The sequence below is a fragment of the Oncorhynchus clarkii genome, chromosome 2 (genome assembly GCF_045791955.1).
Source record: "Oncorhynchus clarkii lewisi isolate Uvic-CL-2024 chromosome 2, UVic_Ocla_1.0, whole genome shotgun sequence".
NCBI lineage: Eukaryota > Metazoa > Chordata > Actinopteri > Salmoniformes > Salmonidae > Oncorhynchus > Oncorhynchus clarkii.
Window position 1 is genome coordinate 50084333 of NC_092148.1, and position 24536 is coordinate 50108868.

Sequence of the window (24536 nt, forward strand, 5' to 3'; positions counted from 1 at the left end):
TTGACAGCTGATAGAACACTTGCCAAACAGGTAGCAGCCTTTTCCCAGTTTTTAGGGAGTTCCTGGTACGTGTATGTGTGGAGGGGAGAGACTTGTTGTCGGTTTGTATGTGTGTATGTGCATGTGCATGTGATGTGATGTGATGTGATGTGATGTGGTGTGTGTGTGTGTGTGTGTGTGTGTGTGTGTGTGTGTGTGTGCGCGTGCGTGCGTGCGTTCATTATGTGCACAGGAGAGTGTGTATGTTTGTATGGATCCTCACTTTTTGCCCAATGCTCCCACCAGCAGTGCAGGAGGTGGACTGGATGGGGCCCAGTAACTCAATGACCTGGTGGATGTTCTCTGAGGGGAAGGCCTGTCTTTTGTTATTCTGCTACCTCTGTGACAGACCTCTGTGTTTTCCTGAGCAAATGTATAGACCTCGATTAGTTAGGTTATCGTGGCAGGGTCGTGAGCCTCTCACCCTCGCCTCTATGCACGGACAGAGCACTGACCTGCACAGCAAGATTTATTTAAACACACGTGTACATGAACGCACATGAAAACACATGCGTGCCTGCACGCACACACACAAATGTCTTCGAGGCTGAACGTTCTTTTGAGCGTGTCGCATGCCATATACTGTGAAATTAAGGTATTTATGTTAAGGAGTGTGTGCGTGTGAAGTGTGTGCGGGCTAGTGCACGTACGTACGTGTGTGTGTGTGTGTGCTCTAATGTGCATACGCATGTGTGTTAAGTGTGTTCCGTGGCTTGTTCTTGTCCTCTCCTGGGTAGCCAGCTGTCTTTCTGATTACCCAGCATCCTCCAGGTGTTGAGGCCACCAGCTGCAGATGGGAGTGAGTGGCGAGGCTGTGTGGACCGGCGGAGAAAAAGAGAAGGAGAGAATGGAGGAGAGGAGAGCTAGAATAACTGGTTCTGCAGATATCTGGAACGTGTTCAGACGAGCTAACGAGAGAATGTGAACGGATCTTGAGAGATCCTAGTGTAACGTTTTTTTTAAAGGTGGGTTTGACTCTGTGGTATTATGGAATATCTTATGGGGTGGCAGTGGTTGTTCTGCAACTGACTGTGTAACAGTCAGAAACAGGCTCTGGGGTGAAGTTTCGCTTAGGTACAGATCTAGGATCAGCTTCCTAGATCTGGGTTGTTTGGTCACTTAGTTGGGTTGTTTTCTTTATCGGTGCTACGTGTAGGTTATTGAGACATGACCCTGCGTGTTAGATCAGAAGACCGGAGGTGTAGTTTAGTAGGGGTGTGGCTTTCAGATGGTTATTTTTAGCCACCCGTGAGAGTAAATGTCCTTCCTGTTCATCTGTTCAGTTGTACTATTATCAGATGTTAAGGTCGAACATTGACGTTTTTGTTGCCTCAATGAGACTTACAAAAGTGTATGAGTTTTCTGAAAGCCTATGTAAATCCCATTGTTGGGATACAATAAGGTGGAATACTTAAGTGATAATGCCCTCGAAGTCGGTGTTTGGAGGATATATTGGCACCGGTGTTGTTAGGCCCGAGAATAATTTGAGGGCTGGCTTCAAGGGCATGATCACAGTTATTGTTATTTTTCCTTTTTTTTTACCCCCCTTTTCATATCCAATTTGCAATCCAGTCTCATCGCTGCAACTCCCAAACGGGCATGGGAGAGGCGAAGGTCGAGTCATGCGTCCTCCGAAACATGACCCCCCAAACCGTGCTTCTTAACACCCGCCTACTTAACCCAGAAGCCAGCCGTATCAATGTGTCGGAGGAAACACCTTTCAGCTGACGACCAGGTCAGCCTGCAGGCACACGGCCCGCCACAAGGAGTCGCTAGAGCATGATGAGCCAAGTAAAATATGCCAGCTGATTCATGATATCAACAAGTTGAGAAACGTTGCCTGCCTGCCTGTCTCGTCCCGACTCCCGACACGTTCATTACTATGGGACAACTGGAGATTGAATTTGAGTATTGAAACAATGTTGCAAATGTCAGAGAGACAGACATCAAGGTTTATAAAAATCTCCGCTGTTGAAAACTGAATGTTAGTGTAAAAGAAATGTGCGATAATGTCTAGATGCTTTTATAGTAGAGAACAAGTTTATAAATTGCTTGGCTGAGCTGGTGAGACAGTAGATTACGCAGTCAGATGGAACAGAGTAAATAAACATTTCAACATCATAGATTTAGCCGTGGAATAGACACCGGCTGGAATGCGGTTTTAACCAATCAGCAATCAACCCACCCATTTGTATAACTTGTTGTAATATGTAATAAATAATCGTAATATTATAGAATATTAATATTTTTGTATTTATTTATTTTTTAGCAATGGAAGTATGAATCTTACGGGTGACCAATAAGATTTATCTGAAAGCCACACCCGTAAGAAACCACGCCTCCTGGAAATACTTGAAGGATTATATTCAAAAAGACCATTGAGACTAAAAAAATAAAATAATTATTGTTAAATTATCCCATGTTTGGGTAATCCTTAACAACCCAACTTGTTGGGTTATTCACACAACCCAACTGGCTGCATTAAAATGAACCCTGTGTGTGTTCTGTCCAATATAAACCCTGTGCTGGGTTACCAAATAACCCAAATTGTTTTTTTTGTTTTTTTTGAGTAGGGGCAACTTTACCCTATTCCATAGAACAGGGATATAAGTGGATGATTCTAGCTCAGTGGTGGTGTTTTCTGCTGAGTAATTGTTTAGTCGTGTAAGGGTTCTGGTTGTTTTTGTTGGAAACGCTCTTAATTGTACCCTCAGAAAATAGTATGGTTCTACTAGAGAATAATTGTCTTGATTAAAAGCCATGAATAAAAGATCTTATGTGCCCCATATTAGCTTGTTTTCTTCATTGTTCTCAATTAGCTTCAAATTGTAGAATCAAAGGCATGTTTGTTTCGACCGTTTTGACTCTCTCTCTCTCTCTCTCTCTCTCTCTTTCTGTGTGTGTGTTATGTTCACATGCCATTTTTCAGAAAATTTTGTCCTGACTTCATCCTACCAAATTATTAGGTTCACATCTTCAGTATGTACAGTGCATTCGGAAAGTATTCAGATCCCTTGACTTTTTCCACATTTTGTTAACAGCCTTATTCTCAAATGGATTAAATAAATGTTTTTCCTCATCAATCTACACACAATACCCCATAATGACAAAGAGAAAACAGGTTTTTAGAAATGTTTGCAAATGGTTTTTTTTTAAGTATTCAAATCTTTCGATATGAGACTCGAAATTGAGCTCAGGTGCATCCTGTTTCCATTGATCATCCTTTGTAGCAGAAACATCTCAATTCAATTGATTGGACATGATTTGGAAAGGCACACACCTGTTTTATATAAGGTCCCACAGTTGACAATGCATGTCAGAGCAAAAACCAAGGACAATGCCCCCATTCACAGGGCACGATGTAAACCATATGCCATGGCTGTCTCAGTCACCAGATCTCAACACTTATGGTTGATTCTGGAGCTGCGCCTGAGACAGCGTTTCCTACCAGCAAATGATTACAGTTTTCGTGGAAGAATGGTAATTCCAATAGAGTTCCAGCCACTTGTACAATCTATGCCAAGGCACATTGAAGCTGTTCTGGCTCGTTGTGGCCCTAATAAGACACTTTATATTGGTGTTCCTTTATTTTGTCAGTTACTGTACCTGTAGTTTGGTCTCAACAGACACTGCTCTAAGGTGAGAACATACAACATATCAGGTTAAAGGCCCAGTTCAGTCCAAAAAAATAATTTGACAAATTTCCACAATATGAGTTGGAATAATACTGTGTGAAAATGATCAATTGTGAAAATTACGATAATGCCCTTTTAGTGTAAGAGCTGTTTGAAAAGACCAGCATGTTTTGTTGGGATGGAGTTTTGACTTCACCAAGCGGTAAATTATTTAACAGACCAATAAGAAAGAGAGTTCCAAACCTCTCGGCCAATAACAGCAAATGTTCAGTTTTCCCCTGCCCACTCAGACCACTCCCAGACAGTCCTAAGACAATTCTTGCTTAAGAAATTGCTCATTGCTAAGAAACTATTTGTTTATTTTTCACAATTTGAATTCAAAACAATCACAGTAAGGTACTTAATTGTTACCCAGAAATGAGTTGTTATCGAAATGAAAAACATTTCGCAATGGAAAGCAGAAAGTCCTGTTCTCTCCTATTAGGTGTCTAATGAGCTGGTCTGTCCATTTCCTTTCCTGTTACTGTCCTCTCACCCCTACTAGGCCTTGAAGTTTTCCGGCAACAGCTCCTGCTTTATTGTATTTGTTTGTTGCCGTCGTGCCACAAACCCAGGTAGTTAGGGATGCTTGTGGATCAATTAAGGTTGACTCACAGTAACTGACAGTCACAGGCATGTGAATAGGCTCTTTAGAAGCTAAGTAGCTTGTGAGCGATCACCCCCCCTGCGTCCCAAATGGCACCCTATTCCCTACGCAGAGCACTACTTTTTCCAGGGCCCATAGGTTTCCTGTCAAAACTAGCTCACCGCATAGGGGATAGGGTGCCACCGCCTTCTTCTCCCTCCCAAGTTTTACGAGGACAACATGTCCTACCTCAGCAGCGTCCACAATAATCAGGATAACGACAAGGCTGCCAACTTCAAAGCTGCGTTCAATAATCGTGATGTTGTGTTTCCGGGTTTGTGTGCCTGCGTACAATGTGTGCTAACGTTCATGTGGTGACGTGTGTTGCGTCATAACTTTACACTGCCTCTCCCACATATAGGCTCTCTGGATAGGCAGCAGGTATGAAAAGCACATTGCATGCCTATATGCAAGGGAGGGGGGACAGAAATGCACAGCACTACGCTAGAGATGGAGACGGTAAGCGTCATTTATTAAAGATGCCTTGACCTCTTTGTTTTTAGGGGCAACACACTGAGCGAATCGTGATCATTCACACAGAACCTAATGAGATATTTCTCATTGCAATCAAAACAGCAGCAGCTTAAGTGGCAATTACGCATGGACTAGAGGTCAGCGCTGTGGCCTGCAGCACATCTACCAGTGTCAGCGTGGGTTCGAATGTGACCCGCTGCCTTCGTCACACACTCTTCTCCTATCTCTTCTCTGTCCAATAAAAACATTTGTGGGAATTCACACTCCATGACAAACTGAATACATAACATTGGCATTTATGTGTGCAAGATATGACCTTGTAATCATTACGCTGTCCACATGTGTTTACATTGTCCCCCCCCCCCCCCCTAATCGCAATGTAATGATGACCTCTTGTTTATGCTCTTTTTTTCAGGTGACGTTCATGAATCCAAAAACTGACCCATAAGTGAGCTGAGGGTGTTTGGGGTTGAAGTCTCTCTACTGCGGTAAGTGTTGAAGGCTATTCTAACTTCTACTGTGGAAGAAATCACTTCCCTTTTTTGAAGTTAAGCTTATTCTGGACGTTGCTAAATAATCTGCTAATGAATTTTTTTAGCGGTTTGGAGGAAATCGACAAGGCCAAAGGGAAGTAGAAAATAAGTAGAACGTTTAAAAAAGTGAACATTCACTTTAAATCTTGGAATTCTTAGTGCATATGTTGTGCTATAAAGAAATGTGGCGGTCTTGTAGAACTGGTAATGTCGGTGGCGCGCACACCTTTTCAGGTCTGCGCTTTAGGTGAACAAACTGTACCTAAAATCAAAAGGGGACCATTGTGCTCTCAGAAGTGTGGTTGGTGTATAAAACCTGTAAACTCAGATAAGCAAAAAGGTGTGATGGGTCCGCACTCAAAAAGGTGTGATGGGTCCGCACTCAAAAAGGTGTGATGGGTCCGCACTCAAAAAGGTGTGATGGGTCCGCACTCAAAAAGGTGTGATGGGTCCGCACTCAAAAAGGTGTGATGGGTCCGCACTCAAAAAGATGTTGCGTAAGGCTTTGCACCCTTCAGTGTGTAAGGCATAAATCTTTTTTGTTTGTTCAAAACAGCAGGGAACACAGGTGAGCAACTGATGAGCAGCAGCAGGTGCTTCTAATCGGGGATGCCACTCATCAGCCAATTAAGGATGTGGCTTCTCTAATCTGCCTCCATACAAGTTACAATCGCAAAGGTAGACAGATAAGACTTATAGGGTATGGGAGGGGGCATGAAGGGCAATTAGGGATATCAGGTGTGAGCCTTTCATGAATCAATTGCCTTAGGTGTCTGTTCACTTGGATACATTGTATCAATTGATGAGTGCTTACCACACAGGACATCAGGCTAGGTCATTTATAAATATGTGGGGCTAACTCATAAATGATATGCAAAATATGGTTCTTGTACAAGAGTCTACATTTTTCTTAGAGGAAGGAGGTGAAATCTAGTTATTTGTTTAAACTGTGTTGGGATACGGAATTAGATGTATATATCCACAGCAAATTGGCCAGTGTGACCTAGTGTTAATTTTGGTGTTGGTGTTAATAACCCGTGCAGGTTGAATGCAGGTTGCGGGTGAATACAAGTTCCAACTGTTGGCTGTGCCAACTTTGGCTGGATTCCAATAGGAGTTACACATACATTTTCAAGCTAGCATAATGTGACCATGATTTTTTATGTATTTTTTCATTTTGACCCTAAATACTTGTGTTGTGTTTAATGACAGAGTATTTGCTTAGAATCTCACTTGGTGAAGGCCACAAGACAAACCAAGTCTCTGTCACCTAACAAATACAGTCATGGTTGGTAACTCAGCAGAAAGGCAAAAAGTAATACAGCTTCACATTAAGCAGTGTGTTAATCTAACACAGAAAAGTGTGGACCCATATGGACAGGTGTTTAAATTACACACTGTCAGTGTTTAACACTGGAGAATTGCTGTGTCCCCATGGCTTCTCTTTGGAGTCATTTGTTGTTGTAATCACCTCTGGGTGGTGGAGGAACTTTCTAGATCCTGACGCAACATAATTCATTATTAGAGTGATTTTGTTCTATGAAGTGTCTCGCAACTGGCGAGGTGATATCTTGACATCTGATAGCGGATTTATGTTCTCCAAGGCGTACTTTCAAGGCATGGGATGTTTTTTCCACTATAAATCTTATTGCAAGAAACACAGTAACACATGCATAACTCCTCTAGTAATGCAAGTTAGACATTTATTTGATTGTTCCTAGACGTCTGAGGGCATACAACGCTAGTACATTTTGTTATGGTGCTACATGAGGTTCGTGATCTACATGGGGAAACATCCTTTTATGAATGTTAGGTTTGGGCGATATACAGTTTATACCATATACCGCGGTATTTTGAAATACCAACGGTGTGAATTTCAATACCCTCACTGGGGGTGCGTGCTGCGCCTCTGCTTGTAGTAAGTTAAGTGTAACTATAATAAATCTAAGATGTGTCAAATAAATGATATCTTTGCTAGATATCTTTGCTAGCTAAGTAGCTAGATGGCAAGATCAAACTTCTTGGTTACTACAGAGACATTCAATCTCCCCCCCTGGTTCAAGAGCCCTGTTACCTAAATAGTTTTGTGCAATTGTTCAATTTTAATTAACGTATAACCATGGTCACACTCCAACACTCAGAGGCAGTAAGGATGACCCGTCTTGATAAGTGTGTGAATTTTATTTTCCTGTCCTGCTAAACATTCAAAATCTAACTAGTACTTTTGGGTGTCAGGGAATATGTATGGAGTAAAAATTCTCTCTTTGTTTTTGTAGTGAAGTAAAAATATAAATGGTAAAGTACAGATACCCCCAAAAATGACTTAAAGTATTTTTATTTAAGTGCTTTACACCACTGGTAAATACAGGTGAATTCTGGAAGGCAGAATTTAAGGAGGAGTCTAATGATAGTATATGCCAGTGCTTCTTGACAATAGATGTGATGCTAGTATAGCTATTGTTGAAAGTAAGTACAGTCCATTCATAAAGTGTTCAGACCCCTCAACTTTTTCCACATTTTGTTACGTTACAGCCTTATTCTAAAACGTATTTAAAAAATGTTTCTCATCAATCTACATACAGTACCTCATAATGACAGTGAAAACAGTGTTTTATACAAATGTATTCAAAATGTAAACAAATACCTTATTCACATAAGTATTCAGACCCTTTGCTATGAGACTCGAAATTGAGCTCAGGTGCATCCTGTTTCCATTGATCATCTTTGAAATGTTTCTTCAACTTGATTGGAGTCCACCTGTGGTAAATTCAATTGATTGGACATGATTTGGAAAGGCACACACCTGTCTATATAAGATCCCACAGTTGACAGTGCATGTCAGAGCAAAAACCAAGCCATGTGGTCGAAGGAATTGTCCGTAGAGCTCCGAGACAGGATCAGGAGAAGGGTACCAAAACATTTCTGCAGCATTGAAGGTCCCCAAGAACACAGTGGCCTCCTTCATTCTTAAATGGAAAAAGTTTGGAACCACCATGACTCTTCCTAGAGCTGGCTGCCCGGCCAAACTGAACAATCGGAGGAGAAGGGCCTTGGTCAGGGAGGTGACCAATAACCCGATGTTCACTCTGACAGAGCTCCTGAGTTCCTCTGTGGAGATGGGAGAACCTTTCAAAAGGACAACCATCTCTGCAGCACTCCACCAATCAGGTCTTTATGGTAAAGTGGCCAGACGGAAGCCACCCTTCAGTAAAAGACGCATGACAGCCCGCTTGGAGTTTGCCAAAAGGCACCTGAAGGACTCTCAGCCATGAGAAACAAGATTCTCTGGTCTGATGAAACCAAGATTGAACTATTTGGCCTGAATGCCAAGCATCACGTCTGGAGGAAACCTGCCACCATCTCTACGGTGACGCATAGTCGTGGCAGCATCATGCCCTGGGGATGTTTTTCAGCGACAGGGACTGGGAGACTAGTCAGGATCGAAGGAAAGATGAACGGAGCAAAGTACAGAGAGATCGTTGATGAAAACCTGCTCCAGAGAACTCAGAACCTCAGACTGGGGCGAAGGTTCACCTTCCAACAGGACAACGACCCTAAGCACACAGCCAAGACAATGCAGGAGTGGCTTCGGGACATGTGTCTGAATGTTCTTGAGTGGCCCAGCCAGAGCCCGGACTTGAATCCAATTGAACATCTCTGGAGAGACCTGAAAATAGCTGTGCAGCAACGCTCTCCATAATAAAAAAATACAAAAATCAGTTTTAGAATAAGGCTGTAACGTAACAAAATGTGGAAGAAGTCAAGGGGTCCTTCTGTTTTGGTTGGTATTTATTAAGTAAATAATAAGGGAGAGAATTTTATTATTTATCATATTCTTCCTCTGTGATTGGCTAGTCACTCTTGATGTTTCATTGCTATACACAAATATTCCTCATGATGGAGGTATAGAGGCTCTCATATTCTTCCTCTCCAGCCGGGAAAGCGATGTGCCTGTAAATGATATAATTGAGCTTACGCAACTAGTGCTTACTAAAAACTATTTTAGTAATATTACCACCTACAGACCTTTGGAACAGCGATGGGAACCCCATTAGCTCTAACTACACACATTTCCTAATGGGGAAATTCTAATTGGATTTCATTTATGAAAATAATCCTTCCAAAGATTATGTGAAATATTCAACCCGCTACATAGACAATTGAATAATGATCTGGAGGGGTTCTGAAATTGAAAAAATAAATGTTAACTACATGAACTCTAGAATACAATAACATAAAATACTATACTAACAGCTGATGGATACAAGGCAGCCAACTTCATAGACTGCGTCGCATCTGACACAGAGGAAGAATATGATAGACAATCAAATTCTCTCATTGTTTCCACTTGAGACGATACCCCGATACCTGGCTTGATAAAGATTTTTTTTAAACGAATTAAAAGCTTGGAACAGAAGCCATCGATTACTCCACGAAGCCTAACAAAAACGATATACTTACTTTCAATGATAGCTATAATATCATCAAGTCTATTGTGAAAAAGCGCTGGCATATACTATCATCAGACTGGTCTTTAAATGATGCCTTCCGGAATCAATCTTTATTTACCTAGAAACGATCAAGATATCTATCAAACATATTGTTCAAATCAGATGTGGTTGTAACTTGTACGCAGGTAGACCAGAGAAGCAACATCCCTGATTGGCAGATGAGTGACAACCCTGATTAGAAGCACCTGCTGCTAATCGGTTGCTCACCTGTGTTCCCTACAAATGCTGTTTTGAATGAAAAAGATTTGTACCTACACACTGAATGAGACTGCAAAGCTGAAACGTATTCTGTGCGCTATCCCTGATGCAGTGAAAATAATAATAATAATACTAATAATATAAAAATGAAGTAAGCTTTATGCGACATCTTTTTGAGTGTCGGCTCAATCACGCCTTTTTTGCTTATCTGAACAAACTGTACCTTACTTTTTTGGTGTCAGTTAGTTTGCCTTCATCGTTCACATACAGGGTTCCTTTGATAGCTTCCCTCATGCGGCTGTAGACCACTACTCTGGTCAGTGTGTTTCTCTGTATTCACTCAATAGGAGCATTCAGTATGATGTAGAAAGGCCTCTTTTTAAAGATACACAGGCAGGCAGCACCCCAGGAGCCTTTTAGCACTATGTTACAGCCCTTTAATGGACTTTATCTCTGTTCGCAATAAAGAGTCAAATGTCGTTGTAGTTAACACTAGCCCAAATTAAGACCGGCAATACTGAAGTCATACAGATTTAAATGGTTTTGCCAGGGGGATAGGAGAAACATATGAAATGTGAAGATGGGAAAAGTTAAAGAAAAGTGCCAAATGGTTAATCGCACGTTTAAAGTAATTATAGTTGTTATAATAGTTGTCTTCATGTCAGAGGGGGAGGGAGTTTACAGTATACAGTAGGTCATCAGGTACCTGATCCCCATTGGCCCACAACTTGGGCAGGCATTACTGATTTACTGTTTGGTGATGGGCTAATACATGTCTACTTTGTTGGCTAGGGCAGGGAGCTCCATTTCAAAAGCTTTGTTGTTAACGAGGTGTGCACTTCATGTTGTACCCCTAGCCATACATTTTGGATTTTGCCACATTTGGAAATGCACAGGCCCAGGAGGGTTGTCTGAAAGAACCATTAACCGATACAGACCTATCCTAGATCTCACTGTCTCCACATTTGATGTTGTTTGAAGTACAGAGCCGAGGCATGGCGGAAACAAGACCACTTCAGTTTTAAATGCATAAATCGTCTCCAAATCCTAATTTTATCAGGTTTAGCGGGAAACTTGAAATTAAATTATTCTCTTTTTAAGATGCCACTTGCCTTTCCAATTGAATTACACGGCGGAAAGAGGACAAAAATGAACGCTCATAACACAATTACAATGTATGAATCCTGTCATGACAGACATCAGTTCACGGTTTCTTCCTGACCGACCAGCTCGATTCAGTCTTATGTAGCTAAATTTGAAAGTGTGTTTTTTACAGTGGCTAAAGGTAGAGACTCCGAGCTTGAAAATTGAATATCATACACTGCAGTTGAGGAACAATGAGAAAGTAATTCTGCTTTGAAAGTTGATAAACTTGTAACTCCACTTTTGAGAAAATGGCCTGTGAATGTTTTGGTGCACCTCCTGGAGAGCTCTTCTTTGTCTACACCCATTCAGCATCGTTCACACCCTCTTAAGCCGTAGCCCCACCCACCTCTTTAAGGATTCACAGTGTAGGAAACAACCAACGTTTTCAAGACTAAAAGTGGTGAAAGTAGTAGAAAAAGTAATTGTAAAAATAAACTTTATCTAGTCCTTGGCCTATATCCTGATCTGACTTTGTTGCAGGTCATGTTTGTGTTTCACATTACCCACTCTGGTAAGTAAATAAAATAAAATATTATGTTACAGAAGGTGTAAACAGTAAAGTGAAATGGTTACTTGCATAGTGAAGTCTTTTGTTTTACCTGTAGCTAGCTAGCTAAACAATGAACCATAATCCCCAACACTAATGCTGCGTTCAAAACAATTGGGAATTTGGGAATAAAACAAACTCTGACTGGGAAAAATGTATTTGAACGGTCATTCAACTTGGAATTCCACTAGGCTTGTCGTCCCCTAGAGCTCCTACACAGATCATACACGTAATGTTAGCTAGCGAGCCAGCCGGCTAACATTAGCTAGCTACCTAACAGTACGCTTTAACTTGAAATGAAAACGACTTTAGAAACGTATAATATCTAAAAATGTAGCTAGATTCTTACCTATATACATGGTTGAATGCTTCTCCCTCTGTCATGGGTGCCATGGTTGCCATGGTTGCCAGGTGTTTTATACAACAGCCTTCTTTCTGTGTTCTCTTTTTGGACTCACACATTTGGCAATCATCTCTCTGCTTCCACCGGGCATTCCACTGATTTCAACTTCTTCCGTGATGACACCATTTCTTCCCCACCATTGTCATCAGAAGACTCTACAATGTCTGGTTCAATGAAAAATGTTTTTAACTAAATCAGGGATATCCTCATTGTCTGATTCCTTTTCAGAGTCAGAGAGAGTCAGCATGGCACGATCACTCTCCAGAAAGTAGTCCATCGCAACATGTCCATCGCAACATTTTCCCACTGAGCTTTGTCCGTAGCACTATTAACCTCAGGGCAGCAATGTTGAGAGCAGTAGCAAAACATGTTAGGTTCTTCGTGATATCTTAAAAAAACATCCATAGACAGGCTTATCCACACATACAAATGCAGTTCATGTTGTAGACAGAAGCAAGCTACATGGCAGACCAATCCGAACTCATCTCTTGGCATGTCCAGCCCATCCATTATCTCTACCAGAGATAAACCAACCAGAGATTAACCAAAAAAAAATTCCGCATTTACAGATGGAGTACAAATTTGGGTTATGTAATCATTGAATCATAGAATGGCGCAACCCCCCATAGGTAATAACTTGCCATTACGTTGTCCCACGGAAGCTTTTATATCACAATGAATAGGATAACATGGACATCCTACTCTGAGAAGGTTGGTACATATACGGCCTCTTTTCTTGCAAAGTCAGATCATGCTCCTGTGTCCCTACTCCATGGGTCTTGGCAATGCACTGGTTACAGATATGAAATGCCCCTTAGTCCATCCTTATTAAATATAACCTTTTTTTCCACTAATGCCGTTATTTGTGTTATTTGTGCATTCATGGCAAATCAGAGTTCGTTTAATCTTGACAGCAATTCATCTGTTTTTTAGGAAGGACACAAGGAAACTCCTTACAACTGTTTGTTTGGCAATTTGTCTGTCTTGAAAGAACTGTATCCCTCCTGGGCTGCATCCCAAATTGGACCCTATTCCCTACATACTGCACTACTTTTGACCAGAGCCCAATGGGCCAGGTCAAAAGTAGTGTGCCATATAGGGAATAGAGTGCCATTTAGTGTGCGGCCATAGTGTTCTTTTAAGACAGACAAATGGCCGAACAGTTGTAACTAACTATTATTGCTATCCCCATTGCTATTCCCCATTCCCTATATAGTGCACTACTTTTGACCTCACCTGAGCCCTATGGGCCATAGTCAAAAGTAGTGCATTCTATAGGGAATAGGGTACCACTTGGGAAACAGCCTATATCCCTCCTGGTTTCTCAGTTGTTAATAATGACAGTCATTTCAACAGAGTCAGAGAGAACTGACCTGGCAAGTCAGCGCCCTTTTGGATGGATTTGTGGTAAGCTAATGAGCTAACAAGTTAATGAGGCTGGCTTGGCTTGCTCTAGGGTGAAGTTTCCCCTGGGTACAGATCTAGGATTATCTTCCCCTCCCCCAATCTTAACCATTAGTTGGTGGAAAACTAAAAAATGTCCCAAGATCAGCTTCTAAAGGCGCCTTCACCATACTCTCCGGTGGGGCACCCTTAAAACCGAACTATCCGAACTAACCGTACTGTGTTCTACTGAGTGCCCTCCGCATCCTTCTACTTTGTCTTTCCATTTTGTAAAAGGGAAGGGAACACTGCCGCGACTTCGCTATCCAACCGAGGGGCGTCAATTGAGTTGCCGACTGAATGAAGAGACATTTCAGCAACTCTTGGTGCACAGTAGAAGTTGATGAAAGTGCTTATTTTATTGTTCAAAGTAAAGCCAGCGCATTTCGGTCATTAGGCTTCATCAGGATTTTTTTTATTGGTATTTTGTCAAATGCAAACTTGGTAACAAGACTCGACAAGTCTTCCGCAATGCTGGTCAGGGTGGAAGTTCAGTTCAGTTATCATTTTGCATCGGTTTGACTTGGAGGTTATGTGATAGGCTCTTTTTAAGTAGAGGCCACACAAATAAAAACATATTTCAATTGAAATGCCTTGCAAGTCTGTGGTGATGAGGGACCCATTTAGCCGGCAGTGTGAATGAGTATCAGATGTCTGCGCTAGCTCAAGAGGGAGTGTGTGTGTGCGAGACCGTGTTACTATCCCGCCCGAGGTCCATATGGTTCTGTTTTGAATGCGCACATTGGTTGCAGATGGAGAGGCTATAGGTTGGGCCCGGGATGTGGTTCCTAACTTAGGCTGGATCAGCAAGCGGCTCAGAGCCAGTGAGAGAATCCACCAGCCTCATCCCACAGCCTCTTCACAAAACCACCAGCTCTATCCCTCTTTCACTTATATTACCATTGAAATTAGGCCTGTTCTAAATATTATCTCCTTCTATTTTATCCCTCCGTTTATGAAGGACTGGAGAGAAGAAAGGAGCCGCGCGGCTTAGTCACTTTTTCCCCCTCTCGTCCTCCAAACCACAAGCGACGGCAGCTTCCCCTAGATTAGTACTTTTGTCTGTTCAAAAACCACTGTGGCTTTAGGGCGATCCTCCTTCCATGAGGTCATGCAGTGAGAGATGGGGTGATAGAGGGAGAGATATATAACAAAAAGGAGGTGGAGGGGGAGGGTGAGAGTATGACTGGAGCGGAGAGTTGGGGAACGGAGTAAGGTCGTACTGCTTACTGTACCATGAGTGTCCGTGGCACAAAGTATGTTGTTGTGCTCACTGCCATGCCAATGGATAAGAGCAAATTGTCATCATCGTCCTTATCGTCATCACCATTGTCATCACCATCATCGTCTTAATCGTCATCACCATTGTCATCACCATCGTCTTAATTGTCATCACTATTGTCATCATCGTCGTCTTTATCGTCATCACCATTGTTATCATTATCTTCTTAATCGTCATCACCATTGTCATCATCATTGTCATCATCATTGTCATCACCATTGTCATCATCATCATCTTAATCGTCAGCACCATTGTCATCATCATCGTCTTAATCGTCATCACCATTGTCATCACCATTGTCATCATCGTCGTGTTTATCGTCATCACCATTGTCGTCATCATCGTCTTAATCGTCATCCCCATTGTCATCACCATTGTCATCATCGTCATCATCGTCGTCTTTATCGTCATCATTGTCATCATCAGCTTCATGATCTTCATTATCATCATTCCTATCCTCAGTGATGACTGACATCCTTCAAACATCCTTCCTTGCCTCGCCCCTCTCTCATCCTCTCAGATGTCTTCAGATGCACAGTGATATACGTCACAGTACACATAACTCATCAAGGGGAGACTCAGACTCTCGCCATACTGAAGTGGATGCATTTAATCTGTGTCCCTCTTCTTCAGAATACACTATGTACATTATGTGATCTGTACCAAGGCAGTGCCAAAACGCCAAGGCAGGAGATTGTATTTGTTTTGGTGAAATGCTCTTTCCATTCGGTTAGCGCAGGTTTCACCTAAAATTGCATGACGGTTCTGTTGATGTCAGAGAGCCTAGATGTTGCTTTGGGGGTCTTTGCGCCCTGTCTGTTCAATTAAACTAGGGAAGACTGTGTGTGTGTGTGTGTGTGTGTGTGTGTGTGTGTGTGTGTGTGTGTGTGTGTGTGTAAGAGTGATCTAATTCATTTATTCTCCTACTGGATCAGAGTAGATTAAGAACAGGAAGGTTGACAAGGCAAATAGGCTCTCTTTCTCGTCTTTTACCCCTCTCTTCTTCACTATGGCGTTTCCACCAACTAAATATAGACCTAAGAACTTGAACTTAACCCCCGTAATCGGTAACTAATCTTATAGGCTCAAAGTTCACCTGACCTGCGGACTAATATGGTCTTAACATTAGAACCGCCTGGCCTTTGAGCCTATAAGTACCCGCTACAGAATGTTGAGAACGTTTCCGGGCGTCTCCTTTAGCATACTGCATCAGTTGCATATCAACCAGCAAGGTACGCAAACATAAGCACCAACGCATGATAAATAGTGCATCAACATGGGAATATATCCATGTAAAAATATAACAATAGTTGCTTAGATATACTTGACTCTATGTTTTGTACAATTCTACAAATTCAGAGTGAAAAACGTACGCCTAAAGACAATTTTGTACACTTTCAGTCTATGACGCACCAACATTCTAGCAGTCTAATAAATTTCATATATGCTATCAGAAGAATAATAATTTGGTTGTTTTTGTAAAGGTCTTAGGTAACATTTAAAATACAAAAAAAACTATTCCATAAGAACTTAATAGCATTTTCATTAGTTTATGTTACTCTGTGCTGTAAATAATAACTAGAAACCACTCATTCAAGTCCATCACAAATAAGTATTTTATCAATTTGTTTTGGCAGGTCTAAAGAAACATTGTGGAAATTAGAAAATACAGTACCAGTCAAAGGTTTGGACACACCTACTCGTTGTTGAATAATAGTGAATACATCAAAACTATGAAATAAGACATATGGAATCATGTAGTAACCAAAAAAAGGGTAAAAAAAAATCTAAATATATTTAGATTCTTCAAACTAGCCACTTTGTGCAAAGCTGTCATCAAGGCAGTCTTGGCATTCACTGCTTACAACAGGAAGGCTTTCCCAACAGTCTTGAAGGAGTTCCCACATATGCTGAGCACTTGTTGGCTGATTTTCCTTCACTCTGCGGTCCAACTCATCCCAAGCAATCTCAATTGGGTTGAGGTCGGGTGATTGTGAAGGCCAGGTCATCTGGTCACCAGCAGCACTCCATCACTCTCCTTCTTGGTCAAATTGCCATTACACAGCCTGGAAGTGTGTTTTGGGTCATTGTCCTGTTGAAAAACAAATGATAGTCCCACTAAGCGCAAACTAGATGGGATGGCGTATTGCTGTAGAATGCTGTGGTAACCATGCTGGTTAAGTGTGCCTTGAATTCTAAATAAATCACTGACAGTGTCACCGGCCAAAGCACCCCACACAATCACACTTCCTCCTCCATGCTTCACGGTGGGAACCACACACTTCGGAGGTCATCCGTTCACCTACTCTGCGTCTCACAAAGACATGGTGGTTGGAACAAAAAATCTCAAATTTGGACTAATCAGACCAAAGGACAGATTTCCACCGGTCTAATGTCCATTGCTCGTGTTTCTTGGGCCCAGTCTCTTCTTCTTATTGGTGTCCTTTAGTAGTGTTTTCTTCGACCATGTTGAGATGCTGGTTGAGAGAATGCGAAGAGTGTGCAAAACTATCATCAAGGCAAAGGGTGGCTACTTTGAAGAATCTAATTAAAGAAAATATATTTAGATGTATTTTTGTAACACTTTTTTTGGTTACTACATGATTCCATATGTGTTATTTCATAGTTTTGATGGTTTCACTATTATTCTACAACGTAGAAATGGTACAAATAATGGTACAAATAAAGAAAAACCCTGGAATCAGTAGGTGTGTCAACTTTTGACTGGTACTCTATATTTAAAAGAAAACAGAATAGCATATCGCAAGTGTATTATGTTACTAGTCTCTGCTTAGTAGCCAGAGAAATGCTGCAGCACGAGTGGTCATGTGTTGAACTCATGGACACTGCAGATATTCCTGGAACAGGTGGAAGTTGGAAAAAGAGCTGCACAACCTCTTGAACTTTTGAGTTATTTAATGAAAACGTTTTACCTGCATGTGACTGAAGGAGGATTTGATAAAGTGATGCTCCTTTCCCTGCGTCTGTCAATTACAAGCTGCGTCCATCTCTTCATGTACAATTTGACAACTGATAATATGTCACGCAGACTATTGTGATTTTACTCCGATGTGTGAAATTAGTTTTGGTATAGGTTAGGTGGAGTTTTGAAGGACCTGTTGCGCAGGCTGACTGGTTTCATTTGTTTCCCCGCACTCATCAACTTGGATAGAGTCAAGAATATGTTTGCCACGGTCAAATGATCAACATGAGCGCCAACGCTGATGAATAGGCGTAACACAAACTCATCATTACATTATTGTTGTTCGAAATTAAATCAACTTCTTCACCCTCCTTATCATTCAGTTAGGCCTAACTGAAATTCCATTGTGAAGTAAGGTGCACAATTATCGCCCATTCCTCCATTTGTCATTCATTCGGTGAGCAGAGAGCAACACGTTAGCACCGGGCTGGGTACCGTCGTCCTACAGCGCATTGTCTTGGCGGGTTAGGTTGGGGAATTGGTGTGAAATCAAATGGTAAAAAGGCTCTAAATATGATTCTGTTTATGATTTCAATATTCTGACAAATAGTCTATGTAATAGTCTAAATAGTCTATGTAAAATACAACCATTTAGGAACATCTGGGGAAGGAACAGGATGTAGCTTTTTTGGGGGACTATTGTTATTTACCGTTGGCCTACCATGCTGACGGACGCGCAAGGGGAAAGAGAGAAAGAGGGAGAGAAAGCAAGAAAGAGAGCGAGACAAGACATCAAGGGTCGAATTTTGAAGTAGTGGGGGTCCCAGGTCCCAGGGTGACATTTTCCTCACCTGTTCTGTGTGCAAACGAGTGAAATGATAATATGCTGTAACCTTCCTCTGACAATATCAGTGAGGAGGACGTTTGGTATTCACGCGGTACACGTAATGCAATCGCTAGCTGCAGTGTCAGATCTCCTGTTTATTTAAAACGCTACTTGTACTCACATAGTAGGTTTGCTAGAGGAAAATGCCCCTCCCTTATGCTTGCTCTGTATGCCACTGTATCCTATCCTATGAGATAGTTCTCTTTATTCACTCCCAACTGAACATTTGGATGCCATGTGAATATGCACCAGTAGTAGTTTTGGGTGTTCATTTGTTCTCACTGGTCAAGTGTCACTCCATGTGTACACCTCGCTCTCCTGTTTGCAGAACCCGTGCAGAACCCCCACAGAACCCGTGCAGCTTCGAAAAATGTCACCGTGCCATGTGGATTACTTTTTTCAAATCCGATCAGTCTTCCACGTTGATTCAACATCATCACAGATTTTTGGGGGTTGAAATGACGTGGAACAATGTTGATTCAACTAGTTTGTCAGTGGGGAAAGAAAAGGGTAGAATGGAGGGAGAGTATGATAAATGGACCAGGATTAGACAGAGCTTGTGTCCCAAACCGCACCCTATTCCCTACTTTTGACTAGAGCCCTAAAGTAGTGCACTACATGGGAAATAGGCCATTTGGAATGCACAGAGAAACAGAAGAGCTCCACACTGCCCTGAGCACTGCCCTGTGCACCCCTGGTACTGAACTGACTGTAAAACAAACACAGAACAGATATATCTTTGAGATTAGGTAGGCAAACAGCTCTGGCGTGTATAAGGAAAAGCTTAGGGAATAAATTATTGTGACGCTCCAGGTTGTTTCATACACTGCTCACTGTATCGTGACTAGTAATTCATAATATTATTATTATTAGATTTGACATATTTAGATATTTAATTACCTTGGAAAGCCGTCTACGGACAAGAAGTAACTGCTTTCAAGATAAGGAAACAGACATCTAAATATGTAAAATAGCTGAACTGTCCCTTCAAGTGGTTTACTGTTGTACTATCTACTCAATAGACACTATCAAATAAAATAACATTTTATTGGTCACATGCACATGGTTAACAGATGGTAATGTGAGTGTAGAGAAATGCTTGTGCTTCTAGTTCCGACCGTGCAGTAATATCTAACAAGTAATCTAACAATTTCACAACAACTACCTTATACACACAAGTGTAAAGGAATTAATAAGAATATGTACATTATGGATGGGTGATGGCCTTGCGGCATTGGCAAGATGCAGTAGATGGTATAGATTACAGTATATACATATGAGATTAGTCATGTAGGGTATGTAAACATTATATAAAGTGACATTGTTTAAAGTGACTAGTGATACATTTATTACATCCAATGTTTTATTATTAAAGTGGCTAGAGATTGAGTCAGTGTGTTGGCAGCAGCCACTCAATGTTAGTGATGGCTGTTTAACAGTCTGATGGCCTTGAGATAGAAGCTGTTTTTCAGTCTCTCGGTCCCAGCTTTGATGCACCTGTACTGACCTCACCTTCTGGATGGTAGCGGGGTGAAGGGGCAGTGGCTCGGGTGGTTGTTGTCCTTGATGATCTTTATGGCCTTTCTGTGACATCGGGTGGTGTAGGTGTCCGGAGGGCAGGTAGTTTGCCCCCGGTGATGCATTGTGTAGACCTCACTACCCTCTGGAGAGCCTTACGGTTGTGGTAGGAGCAGTTGCCGTACCAGGCGGTGATACAGCCGGACAGGATGCTCTCGATTGTGCATCTGTAAAAGTTTGTGAGTGTTTTCGGTGACAAGCCACATTTCTTCAGATTCCTGAGGTTGAAGAGACGCTGTTGGGCATTCTTCACCACACTATCTGTGTGGGTAGACCATTTCAATTTGTCCGTGATGTGTACGCTGAGGAACTTAAAACTTTACACCTTCTCCACTACTGTCCCGTCGATGTGGATAGGGGGATGCTCCCTCTGCTGTTTCCTGAAGTCCACAATCATCTCCTTTGTTTTGTTGACGTTGAGTGTGAGGTTATTTTCCTGACACCACACTCTGAGGGCCCTCACTTCCTCCCTGTAGGCCATCTCATCGCTGTTGGTAATCAAGCCTACCACTGTAGTGTCGTCTGCAAACTTGATGATTGAGTTGGAGGCGTCCATGGCCACGCAGTCATGGGTGAACAGGGAGTACAGGAGAGGGCTGAGAACTCACCCTTGTGGGGCCCCAGTGTTGAGGATCAGCGGGATGGAGATCTTGTTTCCTCACCCCCTGGGGGCGGCCCGTCAAAGTCCAGGACCCAGTTGCACAGGGCGGGGCCGAGACCCAGGGTCTCGAGCTTAATGACAAGTTTTGAGGATACTATGGTGTTAAATGCTGATCTGTAAGTGATGAACAACATTCTTACATATCAATAACCATCTATGGTTAATGGTGAATAGGTGGTGGTAAATGAACTTTGACGTATGGTAATTTATGTTACTCCATAACTAACAGAAAAGATTTTGGGGGGTATAAATCATGTAAAAAAAAAAAAAAACACACACACACACACACACACAAACACACACACACGAGAATTGAATATACTCATGGTTGGCTAATATATGGTGGTTGCCTAGGGACCAGCTGTGAGTGTTAGTAAACCACGCTTGACTAATGAACTGCTTAATACTACTACATATCTAGAACCTCGATAGAGAAGCCAAGTGAAGTGGTAGTGTTGCAGTCCCCGGACCACAAATGCCCCTGGAAGAAGCGGTTGGATCCCCCGTTCTGCCTCTCACTTTCTCTGCTGAATGCATCTCCTCTATTTCCCCATCTTCATATCTATACTAAATCTTTCAATACAATTTGAAAATACCTTCAAAATAGACGTTTCTTATTTTTTGACTTACACAAGAGAAGCCTTCAGTGAACGGATGGAGAGAAAGAGAGCAGCGTGACGGATTTAGGGATGGGTTGAATCGGAGAGAGAGAGACCGATTTGAGCAGAGATGCTGTACACTGTTCAGTGCAGTTCAGAGGTAAAGACCAGTTCAGCCCGTTATCATCAACATCGTGGCATAAATGCCAGCAAACAAAGTGCTTAAGAATGCCTTTCTTCCAAGGAGCAGTCCCAAATGGAACTCTGTTCCCTATGGGCCCTGGTCAAAAGTAGTGCACTACCCAGGGAATAGGGTGCCATTTGAGACGCAAGTCCATCTATGACATTCCTCACATCTCGCCAAATCCATGAGGGCCGGAGAGGAGATTTGTTAATATGATTAACTTTAATTTGATAGAAATCCCAACAGCTGTAAGACTGTTGCTCCAGTCAAAGAGTTGACAACAAAGACGGAGCCTAGTTATACGCACAGTGGAACACAGGTGTTACTCAATACACAAAAGCCGTATTTTCCTTGTGGGACATGGGAAATATTTTGATGAAACAAGCCCTTGAGACTTTGCTGATGTGGATGGTGATTTCAAGTTTTAGCCCTATGTGAATGAAAAGGCTACAATTGGCTAAATTACTGCCTAAGGCCTTCCTTTCCCTATGCAATGTCCGTGGCAACATGGGACAGTGGCTACCTTGTGTAGGATGGATTGGTTTACCATTTTAATATTTACTGTACTCCTCTCAAAACCAGGCAGGATTTAAGTGTTTTGTGTGTGTGTGGGCGTGGGCGTGTTTTTGGCGGTAGATCTATCTGTGTTGTATTTGAGGGAGTGTGTGTGTTTGTCTGTCTGTACTGTATGTCTATGCTAACAAATCTAAATGTGTGTCTGTGCCAGCCTTTTGCCCCATAATAAACCTTTAACGTGCCCCACAGACAGACAGACAGACAGACAGTGTGGTGGAGGCGGGGGCAGCAGGGGGGGGGGGGGGGGGGTCATACCATGTCCTGGCTTGGTGGGGGGATACCTCAGAGGATTAGCTTGCATTCTGACAGCTGGCCATGCCAAGGGAACACTGCTGACGTGCCTGCAACCCGACAACAACTGCTCTGGGAGGGGAGAGAACAACAGTTTAAGGGGCTAAGGGCTCTTCTCTGATTGCTACCCCAGCATTCCCTGACCTCCCTCCCTCCCTCTCCTCCTCCACTGCCTTCAAGTCATCCAAGAGCTATTCTAATTCTGCTTGCATACGCCATCAGTGGATTTGCACCATCATCTACTCTCGCTCTCTCCTCTCCGTCTACGTTTTAGCCTGTGACTGGGGATGAGGAGGAACTCTGTTTGGAACCTGAGCTTGTTTCCCTGTGAGTCTCCTCTCCCCTGTAAGAAAGTGTGTGAGTCACCTCTTCTTGGTAGAAAGCAATACCGTATTCTAATGCTATGGGCCCGTATTCACTCTAGCCCTGATTTTCTACCAGTAGTATGCATTCAAAACTCTTGGACTGTCAGACTGGTTCTGTAGCAAGGTACTTTAAACACACATCCGTCTCCCCAATGGCTCTCCGTTGTGTATCGTGTTCCCTGCAAAGCCTGTGACGCTCCTCGCGTCAAACTATTAATACCCAAACCAAGTTCATTATTTATCGTATAAAAACTAAAACAAATTTACGTCGTCTTGAATCGGGAGAGCCGAGTTAAATCGGGCCACCATCTGCGGACGTTATGCTTTCACGCTTTTCAATCATTTAATACGGATTTTTGTTGTTGTTCATCCCCAGTCAGAAAGACGTTTTGTGGTGAATAATACAGCTGAAAGACGCATACGGACTTAGGAGTGTCATCGTGTTGTTTTTTTCATGGAGAACAAAGTGTGCTGCGGGCGGAGAGCTAGGAGTCAGCCTGGGACCACAATGAAGGTGTACTTCCCAATCCAGCGAAGACCTGTTGTCAGTCTTAATCTAGGATTTGGAGGTTTAAGTGCCATCGAAAAGCCACCTGTTTGTATGCTTGTTACAGATTATCTCAGCACTATTAGATGCACCCGTAACATGGATTTGGCTCCAGGTTAATGTGCAGAGTGTGGTGGAAAAGTGTAACCATCGCTATAGTATCGTCGTTGACCTTACATTTGTGTTGTCATGGTCTTGTGTTTTCCACATAGGCTATACACATAACAACACAAAGCCATAACCTGATTTAACTCAGCAGCAGTGAGAATAGCTGATTTAACTCAGCAGCGGTGAAAATTAACATATTTCCACTTCAGTTATCTGTTGCCCTCTCTTGACTGAGTGGGACGTGGGTCCTCTGTGGCCCTCTGTGGCCCTGAATGATGCATAGGGGTGTGTGTGTGTGAGTGTGCGCGTGTCTGATGACCACAAATGCAAAATGCACCACACAACAATCTTTGATTTAGCTTCACAATGAACACTTTGTGATTATTTTAACTTTAGGGAGATGTCTAATGATTTGTTGAAGCTCACTTTGTCTGGTCTTTAGCCTCGGGGCTAATGCAGTCTCTCTGAAATATGTGTGGAGGCAGCTGTTGCAATCGCACGCTGACAGCCTCCCGATCACTGTCTATACTCACGCTCTCGTCTCTATATCAGTCGCTAGCCCAAATTGAATTGGCTAATAACACGTTTACCACTCTACCACATTATAGTACAGACTCGGGTATTGCTCTAATCAAATAATCATGATGACATTTTAAGACTCGTTTGGAAGTGTATTTTGCTAAGCCGTTTGACTCATTGCATTTACATTTCAGTCACTAGCAGACGGTCCAAAAAGGTACCTCTGAGAGAAGGCAAGGCTTTTGTAGTGGTAGAGTAATAGGATTGTCCCCTGTTCACTCCTGCTGTTAAGTTAAGGTCTCAAAACAGGCTTACACTTGTGTAACGTACTTAGTTGAGTATCCGAAAGGGAATTGTGTTTAGTTTAGTTTAATTAGGATTCCCATTTAGCTTCTACACATGC

General features: G+C 42.3%; 1 protein-coding gene across 5 annotated transcripts in view; it reads left to right on the plus strand.

The window, feature by feature from the left end:
* The window catches only part of LOC139369033 (transcription factor SOX-6-like), a 152389-nt gene that overhangs the window by 25372 nt on the left and 102481 nt on the right, over positions 1-24536 (plus strand). For 3 of the 5 annotated variants that reach the window (XM_071108612.1, XM_071108611.1, XM_071108613.1), the window contains exon 2: positions 5249-5321. The exons of 1 other annotated variant lie outside the window; for it this stretch is intronic. The gene's annotated coding sequence lies outside the window, so the exon portion shown is untranslated. Of the gene's footprint in view, positions 1-4720; positions 4819-5248; positions 5322-24536 lie in introns of those variants that run through there. One more of the 5 variants, XM_071108614.1, reaches the window with a different exon arrangement.